The sequence below is a fragment of the Lissotriton helveticus genome, chromosome 4_1 (genome assembly GCF_964261635.1).
Source record: "Lissotriton helveticus chromosome 4_1, aLisHel1.1, whole genome shotgun sequence".
In the NCBI taxonomy this organism is placed as follows: Eukaryota; Metazoa; Chordata; class Amphibia; order Caudata; family Salamandridae; genus Lissotriton; species Lissotriton helveticus.
The window spans coordinates 1,648,336,946-1,648,354,015 of record NC_136063.1 but is presented as its reverse complement, the minus strand read 5'-3'; positions in this window follow the sequence as shown (position 1 = coordinate 1,648,354,015).

The window sequence follows — 17,070 nt, the reverse complement described above, 5'->3', positions numbered from 1 at the left end:
CTGGAACAGGTACGGGGCAAGGTGGCGGGTTGGGTTGGTCATAAGGAACGCCTGACAGAGTAAAACTCGCACTTCTGTAAGTCAGCTCAAGCCCCTCTGTTTGTATATACGCTCAATTGTATATACTCGTTTTCAGATACACCACCACGTGCACTGACCTTCACCGTCGTGTTTTTGTACAGCACGGTGCACTTTGGGAGAGCTAGTTTTTCCTCACTCCCCCTGGCCCCTGGTTTAGGTTGAAGCCTTGTCGGACGGTTGACCTGATTTTCTTTTCTTCATTTGTTTTTCTTCTGGGTTGCTGCCATTATACTAAGGAGAACCCAAGTCTGAAAAGAAAAGACGGTCCAGTCCCTGGAGAAGCTCACCATCCCCTCCCCTGTGACTACAAACAGAAAGAGCAAAAACGGATCCCGCAGCATTTGCGAGGGAAAGTCTGTCTAGTAGAAAAAAGAAAGTGTTGGGAAAAATAAAACCTTCTCTAAAAAGATTTGGCCTGCCTTCTGATTTCGACACCCCACAACACCAACTTAACTATGTATGGGATCTATGGCCAAGAGACCTGCATTTCCTTTAGGAAGCTGGGCCCTCCTTTGTGCCTCCTTTCTAAGTCATGACAGGCTGCGCTCCCACTGCAAAGCTGTATCCTGGGTACAAGGCTTTGGGGTGAGACTAGCTGGACCTCACCTCTGTTGGCCCTCCCACAAGTTTAGTACACTGTGACCCACTGGGCTCCTGAGGAACTGGTTCTTTCTTCACTTCTGTTCCCTGGTTTGGCCTGACGTGGGTAGGGAGGTGCTTGCAGGGCCGACCACACTGCTGAGTGACTCCGCCAGGGTGACTGAGTGCTGGCTGAGATTATAGCTTTACTCCTAGAAGAAATAGGGAAAGACAGACTCATAAAGCGCCCCCTCCCAACCGCATATCAACACCAACAACCCAGACGGCAAACAAAGGTGTCACAATTAAAGGTGGTCTTGACAAGATCCTCCAGGTCACAGTCTGTTGTTGAAAACCGACATTGGGGCGGTCCGGCTTGATGTGGCGCTCCTTTAACAAGACCTATGGAATAACATCAGTCACATTACAGAAGCCGAGGGTAGTCTCTCCACAGTGGATGATGAGGTCGCCGACCTCAAAGCCAAAGTGGCCTGCCTCTTTACCCGCACAGGAGAACACCAGCATGGTGCTGAAGATGCCAAAAACCGGTGCAGACACAATTATCTGCACTTTGTGGGATACCCCGAGGACATCAAAGGTTCTGACCTGGCCGGGTTTCTGGAGGAATGGATTCAATCCTGGTTGCCAAAAGAGAAATGTTCACCATGGTCTGTCATGGAGCGGGCACATAGATCACTTGCCCCTAAACCTCCTCCTAGTGCTCGCAAACAGCCCATGATTGCGAGACTCCTCAACTTTGAGAACAGAGATTGCACCCTGAGGGAAGCCAGTGCCCATAAGGATCTCCACTATCAAAATTTTTAAATATACATTATTCCTGACTATACCTGGGAAGTCCAGGCTCAAAGTAAGCCGTATGAAGCTGTCAAGCAAAAACTCAGAGATCTTCAGACGTCCTATATGCTGTTGTTCCCTGCACATCTTAAGATTATCCATGATGGCTTTCTGACCACGCCCCAATGCTGCTTCAAATCGGGGACCCAGACATATGCCGTCGGCCATTGTGGAGGCTCAATGCTTGGTATCTCCAAGATAAGATGTATTCTCAGGCAATGAGAAGGGAAATCCAACACTTTTTCCAGCTTAATTCTGGATCAGTGAGATCACCGGGTATCTTCTGGGCAGCATGTAAGGCCACCATGCAAGGCCATGCCAGAAATATTTTTAGAGAGGCAGAACATAAGCAGCACTGTCATGTCACACAGTTGGAGGCCGAAGTGCTTTGGCTGGAAAGACAACTTGCTAGTGGCTCTACTGGAGGTATTGGTAGGCAACTGGCGCTAGTCCGAAAGGAGGTGCACCTCCTCTCCTTAGAAGCGGCAAAGCAAATTTGGCAGGCCTCAATGATGCAGGTCTATGGGTGGGGGGGACAAAAATGGGAAACCGTTGCACTGGCTGGCATCCTGGCCCTTAGCACGTTGGGTCATCCCAGAAATTATTCGCAATGGGGCCGTGCATATTGCACCTTTCCTCAACATTGCCCAAGCATTTGTGGATTACTATTTGTTACTCTACATGGTCTCTTCACACCCAGCAGGTGAAATGGAGACACCTCTTCTGGATGGGATACCACTACTCTGTCTATCAACTGCTGAACATAGTGTGCTAGATGCTCCTCTTACCTCGGAAGAGATTGGTGAGGCCATTGCATTGATGGCGGCGGGAAAAACGCCCATTCCAAGTGGGTACATACTGAATTCTGTGGTAAATATAAGGACAACCTTGTCCCCTGCCTCCTGGATCTGTATCAAGAGGGGTTGAAGGCTGGATCCTTCCCTAGGTAATTAGAGCAGGCTACGATTGTTGTTATATCTATCGCACTCCTCCTCGGCTTCCTGTTCAGGCTATCAGCCCATCTCCCTTATCAACAGGAAGGGGAAAATCTTCACTGTGATTCTTGCCTTGATGTTCCAGCGGGCCCTCTGGTCCCTCATCCACCCTGATCAGTGCAGCTATGCTTGCGCGCAGCAGGAGACACAGCTTGTGACGCATCTATGTGGCGCTTGCATACCGCCAACTCCTGCTGCATCCTCTGGCCCTGCCTTTAATACATTTTACAAAAGCATTTGATATTGTGGCCTGGAGATATTTGGCCAAGGTACTTGTGAGAGTGGGTTTCAGAATCTAGTTCCGGAACCTGGTTAGTGTTCTGTACTCTAATCCTACTGCTAGAGTGCCGAATAACGGTTTGGTGTCTGCTGATTAGGCCAATAGGGAACTTTTCAGGGATGTCCACTGTCCAACCTCCTTTTTTTTGTTGTGCTTGCAATTGAACCCTTAGCAAAACTCATAGGATGCAATTTGCAGATTCGGGGTGGGAATGGTCTCGCTGGCACGAGGACCGTATTGCCCTATATGCAGACAATCTCCTTTTAGACCTGGCAGACCTGGCCTACAGTGGCCTCCTGTGGATTCTACAGCTGTTTGCGGAGGCCTCAGGTCTAAAGTTCAACCCTGCCAAATCCATACTGGTCTCTCTGGTACCCTCCCAAGCCTGTATTGACTGGCAGATGTACATTCCTATCCGTCACCTCAGCTTTCCATACCTGGGCGTGTTGGTGACCCTTCATTTTGACCAGGCCTCGACCCTTCATGTCGCCACGCTGGTTCGTAAAAGTAAGGCTGATCTTAAAAGATGGAAAGCGCTCCCTTTGAACATCATGGGGAGAAAAGCATTGCCAAACTTTCCCCACCCGATTCCTTGCAGCTGGCTTCGCGAGTTGGACTCTGTGATGATAAAGTTTCTCTGGCATAGCTCACAACTACGCCTAGTGTTCCAGGCATGTCAACCGACCCCCTAGGACTGTGAATTGGGCGCATCCAACCTCTACTTATACTATCTGGCATCCCATCCCCTGGTCGTTAACAAATGGCTGTTTGGCGATTTGTCAGATCCAGCTTACAAACTGGAATTGAGTAGATTAGACTTTCCAGTATTCTTGCAATGCTATATGGTTGCACGATTCCTACTATGCTCCTCGAGGTAACCCAGCTGGTGTTTGGGGGTGGAGGGTAGCCCACTGATACACTGGATAGTGGGTCACACTTACACAGTGAACCTCTTATGGCATGGCACGTGGCTGAGGGGGACAGCATCCCTGGAAGGGTTCACACTCTGGAACACCATTGGTATCACACTCCTGGAAGATGACTTGAACTCTCGCTTATCCTAAGTTTAGAGCTCAATGCTTCCCCACTAATTGGGCTGCTGGGGTAATGGAGGGCATGGGGGAACCGGGCAGACCGGGCAATACTGGAGACGGTCCTACTGGAGGCCAAATGGGATATTGCAGCTCAATGAAATTGCTCCAAGCCCCCTATGCTATCACTGTGCAGGAGAGAGGTAGACTGGTACGCTCAGCAAGAGAAGCTGGTATATGAAGAACGGGGATGTCCGGATAAGCATGCTAGAATATGGAATAAATGGTTTGAAGGGGGCGGGGGTTGGGCTTGGTATGAAAATGTCCCCATGAGGGTTAAGTTCCCATGAGTGTATTCAGACTTTCTGTACTGCTAGTTTCAATGTGATTTGTTTTAAAAATGCTAAAACCAACAAAAATGTGTTCATTAAATTTTTTTATTTTTTTCTCTAGTTGCTGATTTGTGTCTGTCATGGGTGGTGAAATCATCTACCTACAAGCAATAGTGCTGAGTATCATTCAGGAGGCAAAGAAGCATTATTGCTATAAAGTTGTTAGATGCAGAAGTTAAAAGGTAGCCATGATGAAAAGTAGCATTGAGAGTGCAGAGAATATAGGAGCTTCAGGGACATTATCATAATGTAGGATAATCACAAACAGTATCATGTGTGCATGAAGGGACCCTTATTACAGGCAACATGTCTCACCAAGGAGCATTTAAGGCTGGCCATTGTGACCCTTTGGTTACTCAGACTCTGTAGACGAGGAACACTAGCTGTCCGACTATTGTGACTTTGAAGCAACTCCACCACACAGCCATCATAATGAGAACCCAGCCATATTTGGTTTCACTACCAGTTAAATTACTTAGAATGATGAAATGCACATAGATTGTATTTCTTCATTATTTACACTCTGCTACACGCATGACATATAAGACTTGAAATGTCACACATAGGAACACTTAGTATAGAAATGTCACTCTTATATATGTTGACAACTTGGGAATGGACAACATTATCAGGAGGCTATTTAGACGGAAATGATACCGAGACAGGTGAAAATTCCACACCATATGCCAATACCGCCCTAACGCTACCTCAGCGAGATACCGCCCTGACGCCACCTCAGCGAGAAGAATCAACGCCTCTATCTCGGGATTTGAAGCCATATCAACAAGAAGAATCAACGCATCCATCTCAAGATTAGAATTCTCCTACACGTAGGACCGTCAACGGGACAACATTAACAGGAAGCTCTTTAGACGGAAATGATACAGAGACAGGTGAAAATTCTACTCCATATGCCAATACCCCCCCCCCAATGCCACCTCAGAGAAAAGAATCAAAGCCTCTATCTAGGGATATGATGCCACCTCAGCGAGAAGAATCAACGCATCTATCTCAACAAGAAGAATCAACACCTCTATCCCGGGATCGGATGACTCCTCAAAGAGAAGAATCAACGCATCTATCTCAAGATGAGAACTCTCCTACACGAAAGACAGACAACGGGAACCTCCCTCAAGAAAAAAAGATTTGAAAGCTAACCCCCCTAGTATATCTCAATCAACATACTTACAAAGTACATCAAAGACCTTAAGAATATCTTTTTCTCGTATCGTAAGATCAAGAGAGCGGGTCTTAGGGAGCGCATCCCACCACTCAAGCAGAGAAGACACTAACACCCGAAGCAATGACACAAATAAGAAAAATGAAGAAACCAAAGTTCATAAGCCCCAGGACAAAAGCAAAACTCGAAATAGGCAGACACATATTCCCAAAATATTTTCACAATCTCAGATAGAAATCGAAGCTCTTCAAACAAAAGGGGATAATATGGCACAGGACATTTTTAATTCATTACAATCGTTGGAAAAAATTATGGAAATCATGGGAAGCAGCCTCACCAAAGTCGAATACGTTCAAAAACTGGTGCATAGCTCTCAAGAACAGAATAGAGAGGCAACCATGTCACTGTCAAATAGGCATAATCAACCAGACAGAAATCTTAAATACCTATCAGATGAAGAAACCTTAACCATAACACGTTCATATGAGCCGGAAGCTAGCAGCAGAGGGGAAGAAATTAAGTCAGTCCCAATCGATGCCAATAGAATATCTTGGACTAAGAATAGGAAACCCAACCATAACAACCTACAACAAGTCCAGTTAACCACCAATACTCGAGAAATGAACACTAGTCGGGCAGGGAAACCACCACTAAGCCTACTGCTCAACTGTCGGTCCGCAGCAAAACATGCCACGGACATTGCTGCCCTCATTGTTAGTCAGAAAATAGACGTAGCAATCCTAACAGAAACTTTGCTCACAGAATCCTCTTCCCCGTTCATGTTCTTCTGGTTCCACCTCTTTATAACATTGTCCGATTAGACAAACGAAAAAAGACAGGTGGCAGTATAGCCTGCATTCCCCGATCGGATATAGAGATCCACCAAATACAATCCGACCCTCTTGAATCTTGTGAATACCTAGGCCTCAACGTAAGAACTGCAGACAATCAAAGATACAACCTGCATGCGCTTTACCACCCACCAGGAAATGACCCTAATTTCATTGAACAGCTAATGGAGATCATCACTGCTAACTCTAACAGTCACACTAATAATATATTCCTAGGCGACTACAATTTACACTGGGATGACAATAATGACAAACAGATCATGGCACTAAAAGACTTTCTAACAGATCTAAACCGTACTCAAGCCTGTACACAACCAACTGACTTGAAAGTGGAAACCTTAGATTGGATAATTTCAAGGAGTAAAGACATTACAGTCCAATCAATCTTTCCTTGTGATTAGTCAGATCACCATGCCATAACCTTCCTGGTACCCACAATAAAAAAAGAGCTGAACCACACAGCCTGTCAAAATGAAAAAATGGACCCGGGACACCAAAAACCCTGATATTGATCTACTAATAGCAAGATGTGAGAAGGAACTAAATCCGCCTTACAGCTTACAGAACGCTAATGAACTCACTGAGCACTAGACTAAATCAATGACAAATTTAGTCAACTCCACCATGCCACTAATACTAAAAAGAATATTTTAGAAGGATAAAAATCCATTGGTTAATGAGTCTTTGAATGAAGATAGGCCTAAACTGAGACTGGCAGAAAGAAAATGGAGACAGCACCCATCATCCCCCCAACTTAAAACACTCAGAAAGATCCGAAACGAGTACAACAAAAAAATACTCAATTCCAAAAAGGAATTCTTTAGATCGGAACTAAACAGTGCCAAAAACAGACCGCAGAAACTATTTGAGATGTTAAAACACCAGTCAAACAAATTGGCTAAATCTGCACAAGAAACCACTAAAACTCAATTGAGCTGCAAAGAATTCCCAACTTTCTTCACTGATAAGGCCAACACGCTAGGAAGAGAGCTCAAGTTGGCAGCCGACAACCTTCCTAGACAACCACCAACACAAAATATTGTTACCACGACAAACGATCATGATAGATTGAAAAACAACGCACAATGAGCAACCTTCGAGCTATATGACCTGAATACCATTGACAAAACGCTATCGGATATCAAACCTAATAACCACTACAAAGACCACCTCCCCTCTAAATGCCTGAAAAGAATCAATCATATCGTCGTTCCAATATGGACAAAAATAATAAATGCCTCACTATCACAAGGGATCCTTCCTGAATGTCAAAAAACTGGTCAAGTCCTCCCCATCATCAAAAAACCTACAGCGGACCCAACAGAGCCGAATAACTTTCGCCCAGTAACCAATATTCCAATACTTGCCAAACTAATCGAGAAATGTGTACAAAATCAACTGAGCAAACACTTCGCCGATTTCAAGCTGCTAGACGACTGCCAATCCGGATTCAGATCAGGGCACAGTACAGAATCAGCAATCCTACACATAGTGGATGATGTGCTGCAGGCCCTAGATCACAATCAACCTTGCCTACTAGTCCTTCTTGACCTGTCATCTGCCTTTGACACGCTAAACCATGAAAAATTGCTAGCCAGACTTCAAGCCAGGATGGGACTATCTGGAAATATTCTGAAATGGTTTGAATCCTTTCTCCAGAACAGAACTCAAAGATTCTTAGCCAACCAGTCGCTTTCCCCATTTTGCCAGAATTTGATTGGAGCCCCTCAAGGATCTACACTATCCCCTTCACTATTCAACCTCTATGTTGAACCCCTCACAGAAATTCTCCGACATGCTTCCATATCTTTTCACATGTACTCAGATGACACTCAGATCTACATCAAGATAACGTCACTGGAAGACATAAAGAAAAAGAATGAGGCCTTGAGAATGCCACTACACTGGTCAACTAGTAATCATCTGAAACTAAATGCACCAAAAACAGAATTCCTATTAATTTCACCACCTAAGAAACCCAAAGAAGTTAAGGAATGGACCAAATTGATCACAGCACTAAATTGCGTCCCCTACACTAGTCGAATCTGCAAAATCACTAGGAATCACGCTTGATAAGAACCTTGACATGAAAGCCCACATCAAGTCAATGAAAAAAAGTGCCCGGTTTCACCTGAACTATATTAGAAAAATGAAACCACTCATCTCTACGCCGCACCTCAAACTGGCATTTCAGTCATTAGTTATTTTAAGGATCGAATATGGATGTACAACTCTAGCAGGTCTATCAAAAATTTCCACAGCTCCACTAAAAGCATGTCTAAATGCGGCGGCAAGACTCATTACTGGAACCAGACAATACGACCATATATCCCCTCATCTGAAAGCATTAAACTGGCTACCATACGAAGCCAGAGTTCAATTCAAACTGGCATGTACCACATACAAAGCACTCCACTACAAAACTCCAAGGTATTTAGCTCAGAAAATAGAGCTCTCAGTGGGAAGCAGACCAGCTAGGAGTGCCAGAGATCTGCTGTTGAAACCACCCATTTTCCGGAAGAAGAAAACATATGACAGAGCTTTCTCGGGAGCAGCCCCCAGAATCTGGAACTCACTCCCTCCAAAAATTAGAAAAATTCCAAACATAGCAACATTCAAGAAGGAAGCAAAGAACTTCCTAATGAGCAAGTTCCTTCCATAGACGAGACTGCACACTTTATCATCATGTCTATGACCCAAACGCTCGATCATGAACCGGTTCTGCGGGAGAAATAACAGAAAGCAGATCAGAACCGTGTGGATAGAAATACTGTTACACAGTGTAAATCTATGTTTTCTGAAAATGATAAGAAAGTCATGTACAGGAATACTATTTATAATAATGTTGCTTTTCGCTATGTATCTCAATTGTTACAAAACTGTGTTCAAAACGTAAATGTTAAGTGCTCTGATACCCAAGGGTCAAGTCCGCACTATATAAAACTCTATAAATAAATAAATTAATAATAATAACCTTCAAACTTCTGTGGAAACATCTGATGCCTGGTACTGCTAATCTGACAGTGAAAGACAAGAGCAGATGCTACGCAGTTACGTCACAGAGTGTCAAATTTATTTTCCCTGATGGAAACTACCTCTTCTCTTAAAAGGGAGAAAGTATTGTGACATCTTGTGTCCTGTATTTTGGAGCATAACACAAGACAATCTCATTTACCAAAAGAAAAATGGTTGGGTTATTTATGACAGTTAACATCAAAATCATTTATTTGATATATCCTAGACACCTTCGTGAGAAGGATGAGAATTCCAAAGCAGATACATAAACCACATAAGTCATCTCCAACCCACTTTTAGATCAATCGAGGGTGGAATCACATACAATAACCCTTATATGGGCAACAGTAGTACTATTCAACAGGACCCATTCAATGACCTCAGAAGGATGCAAAAGGGAGTGATCCAAAACCGTAGGAAAAATATCCCCTTTTTGGGGGCTCACCCGAAGTCAATGCAGCAAACATTCATTAAAGTATTTTTTTCAATCATAGCTTCCTCAGATGTTTCTTGAAACATCACTTGCCCTCGTACCACTGGCATATAAGAAGTCCAATGTGGGCTGACTTTGTTCAAAAAGTAGCATAACAGGAACAGCTGAGAAAAGTTGTGTTGCCAATAACATAGCTGGGATATGTTCTGAGGGATTACAAAAGGCCCATTAACAAAAGGTTGTTCGATCCCTTCTCAATTAATTATTTAATAGAGAGCTTTTATCTTGGTTTTGGACTAACATAACATGTGCATTTGCAAAGTGGACGCCCACCCATAGGCCTCTTGGAGAAGAAACAACAGATGTCTACTGTTGCACTACCCAATGGCAATCACTTTATCATCTTTGCAAGAATGTTAGACTGGATGACAGAAAAATAATCAGGAGCCAAGAGCTCACCCTCAAATGGATGCATTAGTCAATTGACCCATAGATAATGAGTCCTGGGCTGAAAGATCATTTTACAAAATACATAAGTTATAAATAGGGATCTCTCACTTGGCAATGACTTTCAGCTTATCACCAGGTGAGCCTCAGTGGCAAGCTGTTCTACTGATCTTCATAAACAAGCACTAGAGGTAGAACAAGAAGCACCCATTTCCCAACTTTTCTCTACATGGTCTACTGATAAAATTCAGAACGTTCAGCATGCCCCTGCACTGTCAACCAAAACAAAGAAACAAATGTAGCTGTCAGGAGTGTTGTCAAGTAGTAGCAATAGATATAAGGCAAAAAGATGAGCTCGACCTGTGCTAGCTGCCACAACAAAATCCAGTTGCCCTATCAGGCTTATGCATTTAAACAATATAAACAATATTTGTTGGGTTCATCAATTCTCCAAAGTACATCAGTAAGGTTCACTCATTTTATTTCAAATATAGAACGCTTATGTTTAAACTATATATTATTGTCATTAAATTATAAATTAATTCTGGTAGCAAATATCCATGGTTACAACATAAAGATCTAATGCGTAGAGCAACTTGACAACTTTCAGCTAACAGGTGTTTTGCTGCAGATGCACCACTTCTTCAGGGTTGAAAAGAAATAATAAACGTATTTTCATTTTAGAGTCGACCCTGCCATCTACCTGTTGAAAGGATTTCACTTCCAAACTTCCAAAGAGAAAAAAATTGAAACAGACAAATATATACATTTTAAAGCACTACCCAACTCAAAACCTCAAAAAATAAACAACATAAACAAAAAATATATGTTGACATTATTTGGACACACTCCCCACTAAAACACCCTGTAAAACCTAACATCCCAAAATATAATGAACATTAATTGTAAAATAAGTTATTAAAATATAAACATATAAAACTTTGACTAAATGAAGAATACATTTAAAACATTTATTTAACACACTACCCATCCAAAAGTAAAACCCCTATAAAACGTACACATCAAAAGTTATTAGAATTTAAGAATTAGAAAATGAATTAAAATGAAACAATATTGGGAGATGCGCAAGCGGGCAATCAGAGATGGCCTCCTCCCGGTGAGCTCAGCCTGTTTTTATGTCCGTTTTGCATCAAAAAATGACGATTATCGGTCAGAATCCTGCTAATTTTAAGGTTGCTACGATTTAAAAGCCTTTACCAGATACTGTGTGGTTTTTCCTGCGTATTTCTTCAGCGGAAGTGGTGTTTTCCTCCTTCTGGTTCCAGCACCCAGCTCTACATCGTGGTACTGCCCTGCTTGTCTGTCGGGGGGGCGGAGTGAGTAATCAAGAGAGGGCCTGGCTTTGGCCTAACCACTCCCACTGCCCATTTTAGCTGCTGCACCAGTCATTATCAGGCTTCTTACTCAAGCAAAACTCTACTTTCTCCTTAACTTTACTTTCTGTTACAATTTTAATTGTTTCCAAAAGAAAATGGAAAATAAAAATGTGCATTCTCTTCATAATAAAAGGAGAGAGCAAGTTTCACCACCGCCAGTGAAATCTAAAGTGGTAGAGTCAACTGAACCTTCTTTATCATTAATTCTTGATGAAATTCAAGCACTTTCTTCTAATACAGATTCAAGTGCGTCAGAGATTCCAAATTTGAGCAAGGACATGGCTAGTTGAAAATCTCTGATAATTCAATTAAAATACAAGATAATACAGTTAAAATTGACGCTTTTACTCCACTTGTGGCGAAAATATCACCGATGTCTACACTCCTTTTATATATGGAAAATCGTAATAGACAATATAACCTGCACATTTTCATTTTACCAGAAGATGTTGAAGGTTCCAATTGCAGATTGTATTTGGAAAATCTGATTCCTCAACATCAAATTTCCATAACAATTTGAAATGGGTAAGGCACACAGGATTTCTTCTCATTGTAACCCTCATCACACCAAGCCTCGGTAAATGATTTTTAAAGTTATCCGGCACCACCATTTGGTCTTGATCAGAAAAGCAGCACGAGAAATTCCTTCATTGATGGTTAGTGGAAATATAATATTTATCCACCAAGACTTTGCTAAATAGATGGTTTCAATTTGCATGGAATTCACTGCTCTTCGTCCTCAACTAAGAATTCTTGGATTCAAATACAGTATTTTTGATCCATCATCTATGCGCATTTGGAAAGATAGTTTCTCTAAATCCTTCCATCGTCCTGAAGAACTAAGGCTGTTCCTGGATCAACATTCACAGCATTCAATGGATACGGAAGTGTGTACGCGTTTCATTCCTGTCATTCCTGTTATTAATGTTTCTTGTTTGCCGTTTTTCCATGTTTTGTTTGTTCTCTTTTTTCCTATTCTCTCTCTTTCACTTATCTTTGGAGCTACTATTTTTCACACACTTTCTCTACTTCTTTCTCCTCTTCTTGACCTTATTCTTCCTTCTTTTTATTTATGGCTAAGTTTAATAATATCAAGATAGTCTCTTTAAATGTAAAGGGGTTACTCAATCCAGTTAAACCTACAAAGATTTTAGAATATTTAGGTAGTTGCAAAGCAGATATTTGTTTTATAAAAGAAACTCATATTGATGACAACATCTTAGATTATGTAAACAAAAGTAGGTTGATAGTATTGTCTCTTCTCCTGCAAATAGCAAAAAAATGGTGTTGTTATCCTTTTTACAAAATGGCTACATTGCCGAATTTTGAGTACAATTTCCGTATACTGATGGCAGATTTGTTATAGCTAAAATTAAAACTCACGATTCAGTTGTGTTTTTGCTAAATGTGTATGGTCCAACTGTAGTGTAGTTCCTATATTCCCAATAGGCTCTGTTCATTGGAATAATATATCCTATAGATTTGACGTAGGACTAATGTCAATAGGTCTCTATCGAATATACTAAACTTAATTGTGTATGTGCCAGCTAACTCAGAGGTCACTAGAAACTTTCTCGAATACACAAGAAGGGATTAGTTTCTGACAACCGCATAAACACGACAACTTTGTTTCCCAAGAATAAGAATATTTCTCTCAGAGTTGTGGAAACAATAAATAACTAGTTCACTCAGTGAATTGTGCATGCTTCCTTTCTACAGAGTTGTAGAGAAATAGTGAGACAGGCGTTTTCAAAAAAAGGGTTTATTTAACAGTCTTCTTTCTCATGCAAGAGAAGTGAACTGCTACAATCGTTAGGCAGACTGCAAAGTATAATGCGTACAGCATAAACAGTAATATGAAATAATACTGTAAGAGCATTATATGGTATGTAAGCCATATAAAAATACATACATAAATAACATATACTAAAATACTCAACTGGTGCTTCTAAAATACGCCTACCCTAATGTACCTAACCTAAGTCTAGTACGCAGGAAGAAGTAATATTGTTTAGCATTGGCTTAGTTTTTGCCAAGAATCTCTCAAAAGTTTCTCTAGGTTCAAATCAGCTCCATACATTAGAATGAAGGAGGTCTGGTATCTCTGTCTCAGGACTCGATTTCCCAAGTCCCCGCAAGGGGAGCCAGAAACACTGGAGCTGGATTCTCGGCAGGATAAAGGCAGCTTCCTGATCAGTGCGTCAGCTGGAGAGTCGGCTTTCTTTGGCACTTGCTGTAGCAAGCAGCGTCTTCGAACTGGTCCGAACCACCGTATCTTGCTATAGCAAGTGAAGGTATATTTATATTTACATAGTTTGATGTAAAGTTGGGCAAAAGAATGTCATAAATGAACCCCTAGGGAATAGTTGTTCACTGTAAAGTAACTGAGTTCTTGGAGAAACCAATATTCAAGCAAGGGGAAGTTCCCTAACGGCTTAAGCTGGTTTTCCAAGAAATCATTGTGACGTATGGTGAACGGATGCAAGTAGCCATGCCTGTATTTGAGTAGCATGGGCTATGCCTAAATAAGGGCTGGATGTCCATGCCTATGTAAGAGCAAAGTGAATTGTACCTATATAAAGGCATTAATCAGACAATTTCAATCAGAGCCTAAAACGCCACACAACACAACTGCTGATGATCCTATTTTTTGGTCCACTCTAACAACAGAAGTTCTTAAATTGGGTAACGTTCCTCTTAAACTTGTTGGAGGAGATTTCAATATCATATCTGACCCCCTATTAGATAGATCATCTCTTCCCAAATTTTTAACTCCTAAAGCATTTTTTGTTTTTAAGTAATTTCTTCAAACTACAAAGCTAGTTGATATTTGGCGTTTGCACTTTCCTACTGAAAAGATGTTTACGTTTTTTTCTAATACAGACAATTCTCACTCCAGGCTTGGTTATTTTTTTATTTCCAGACAACTAATTAACTCTGTTGTCACCCCTATTATTGGTAATATTGATATATCGGATCATGTCTTAATTTCGTTTGTTTTGAAGTTAAATTCCAATTTTACCTCACAATCCAGATAGAGAATGAATACTAGCATTGTTCTTAATGAACAAAATAAACCTAAACTTTTAAATGCTATTCATGATTACTTCCTTCCTAATCCAGAAGTTTCTACTTCCATGGTGAATAGATGGGACGCTTTTAATGCTTATATTAGAGGTGGTTCTATTTCTCTTATGGCCCATGAAAATATATCTTTTAATGCAAATATTACACATTTAGATAAACAGATTCCAAAATATGTGAGACTTTTTATTTCATCCAATGATCCTCAATATAGATTTAAATTGCACAAACTTAGATGTGAATTTAATTCAATCCTTAGCAGAAGAGCTGGAATTCAATTATCAAATTCTAATTCTAAAGCCAAATCTGGTTTTATTGCTAACAGATCTGGTAGATTGTTAGCTAATTATTTACGTATTAAAAAAGATAAGGCACAAATAAACTCAATTCATGGCCGTGATGGTAAAATTGCTTTGTCACAAATTTACATTTTTAAATAATTGCTAGATTTGACACCACTTTATATAGTAAACCTGTTTTTGATGATGCCTCGTTAATTGATTCTTTTTTAATCAAATGTGGATTAACCAAGATTTCCCAATCTGATAAAATGTATCTTGACTCACCCATTACTAAAGATGAAATTTTATTAGCCATAAAATCTCCTAAAAAAGATAAATCTCCTGGACCAGATGGTATACCCGCTAAGTTTTATAATGAATTTGAAATACAGCTTATTACTCAATTATTTCAACTTTTTACTTTTTTGGTTCTACAGGAACTACTACAGGTTCTTTTACTGAGACTTTAATTATTGTTTACCCAAACCTAATAAAGACCCTACTCTGGTGTCAAATTATCTTCCGATTTCTTTAATAAACCAAGATTGTAAGTTGTATGGCAAAATACTCACTACTAGATTATCCTCTGTGCTAGACTCTGTTATACATCCGGATCAATTTAGTTTTATGAAGAATAGATATTCAGCTAATAATGTAAGAACTTTGCTACATGTGATTGAACAAGGGTCTACTTTATCTCTACATCAGGAATTCTTGCTTTAGATGCTGAGAAAGCTTTTGATCAAATTCACTGGCAGTTTTTATTTCGTACTTTATTATCATTTAATTTTGGTGACATATTTATTTGTATGATTTCTGCTTACATTTTTCTCCTACTGCTCATTTATTTATTAATGGCCAAACTTCAAACCAATTTTCTCTTTTCTGAGGTACAAGACAAGGCGGTCCCCTTTCCCCCGCTTTTGTTTCTTTTATAAGAAAATGTGACAAAATTATTGGAATCAATATCAAAGATGTTAATATTAAAACTTTAGCTTATGCTGATGATGTACTTTTATTTATTAGTGATCCTTGGTCCTCTTTTCCCTCCTTAATGGAAATTATTCCGTTTTATTTTACTGTTTCTGGATATAAATTCAATACCAATAAATAGGAATTATTTCCTTTAAATATTTATTTCACTCCTGATATGCTACCTTTAAATGAAATTATTTGGCAAAGGATAACTTAAAATATCTTGGTATTATTTTCTCTTCATCTATGAAAGCAACGATATCAATCAATTGTGACTCCATCTTAAATTATATTAAAGATAAAATCTCTAAATAGTTTTCACTTCATCTTTCATGGTGGGGCTGAATGGACTCAATAATGATGACTATTGCACCCAAAAATGTGTATACCCTTACTTTGATTCCTACTCAATTTCTATTAAAGTTTTATAAAACTGTTGACAAAATCCTATCCAAATTTCTTTGGAATAGCAAGTCAGCTCGTATCAGGTATAAGACATTGAAAATACCCAAAAGTAATGGGGGGTTTGGATTACCAGATTTTCTTCTTTATCATAAAGCTTTTATATTATAACAGAGTTCTTTTTGGTTTCACCACTCTTTTTTGAGTAATCCTCCTAATTGGCTTCTTATCAAAAAAAAATTGATAGAACCTTTTTCTCTACCCACGTTGCTAACTATGTCTAATAAATCTCAATTTTTTCATAAATCTATTGTTATAAAGTCCACCAAACTTATTTTAAATGATTTAGATTACATTTTTCAGTCATCCATATCCACTACTGAAGAAGTGTCATTATGGTATAATCCTGTTATAAAACTTAACAGAAATGTTACATTTTGGTATTCATGGATCAAAGCTGGCATTTTTTACCTTAAAGATGTTTACTGCAATAATGCTTTTATATCATTTGAAGCTTTACAAACAACATTTCTTTTACCTCCTTCTGATTTTCTCAAATATGAATCTTTTTGTAATTCTATTTTAGATTAATTTCCTCATAATATTCCGTCTAATGTTAAATCAGATTTATCAATTTATAATCAAACAGTCTCATCCCTAGCTCATGGAGTTTCTGCATTATATAAAAAAATGTCTATCTCTCAAGGATCTAAAATTGATATGATCTCAACATTTTGGAATATTGAACTTTCATCCTCTTTTTCATTTGACATATGGAAAGTTATTTGGCCT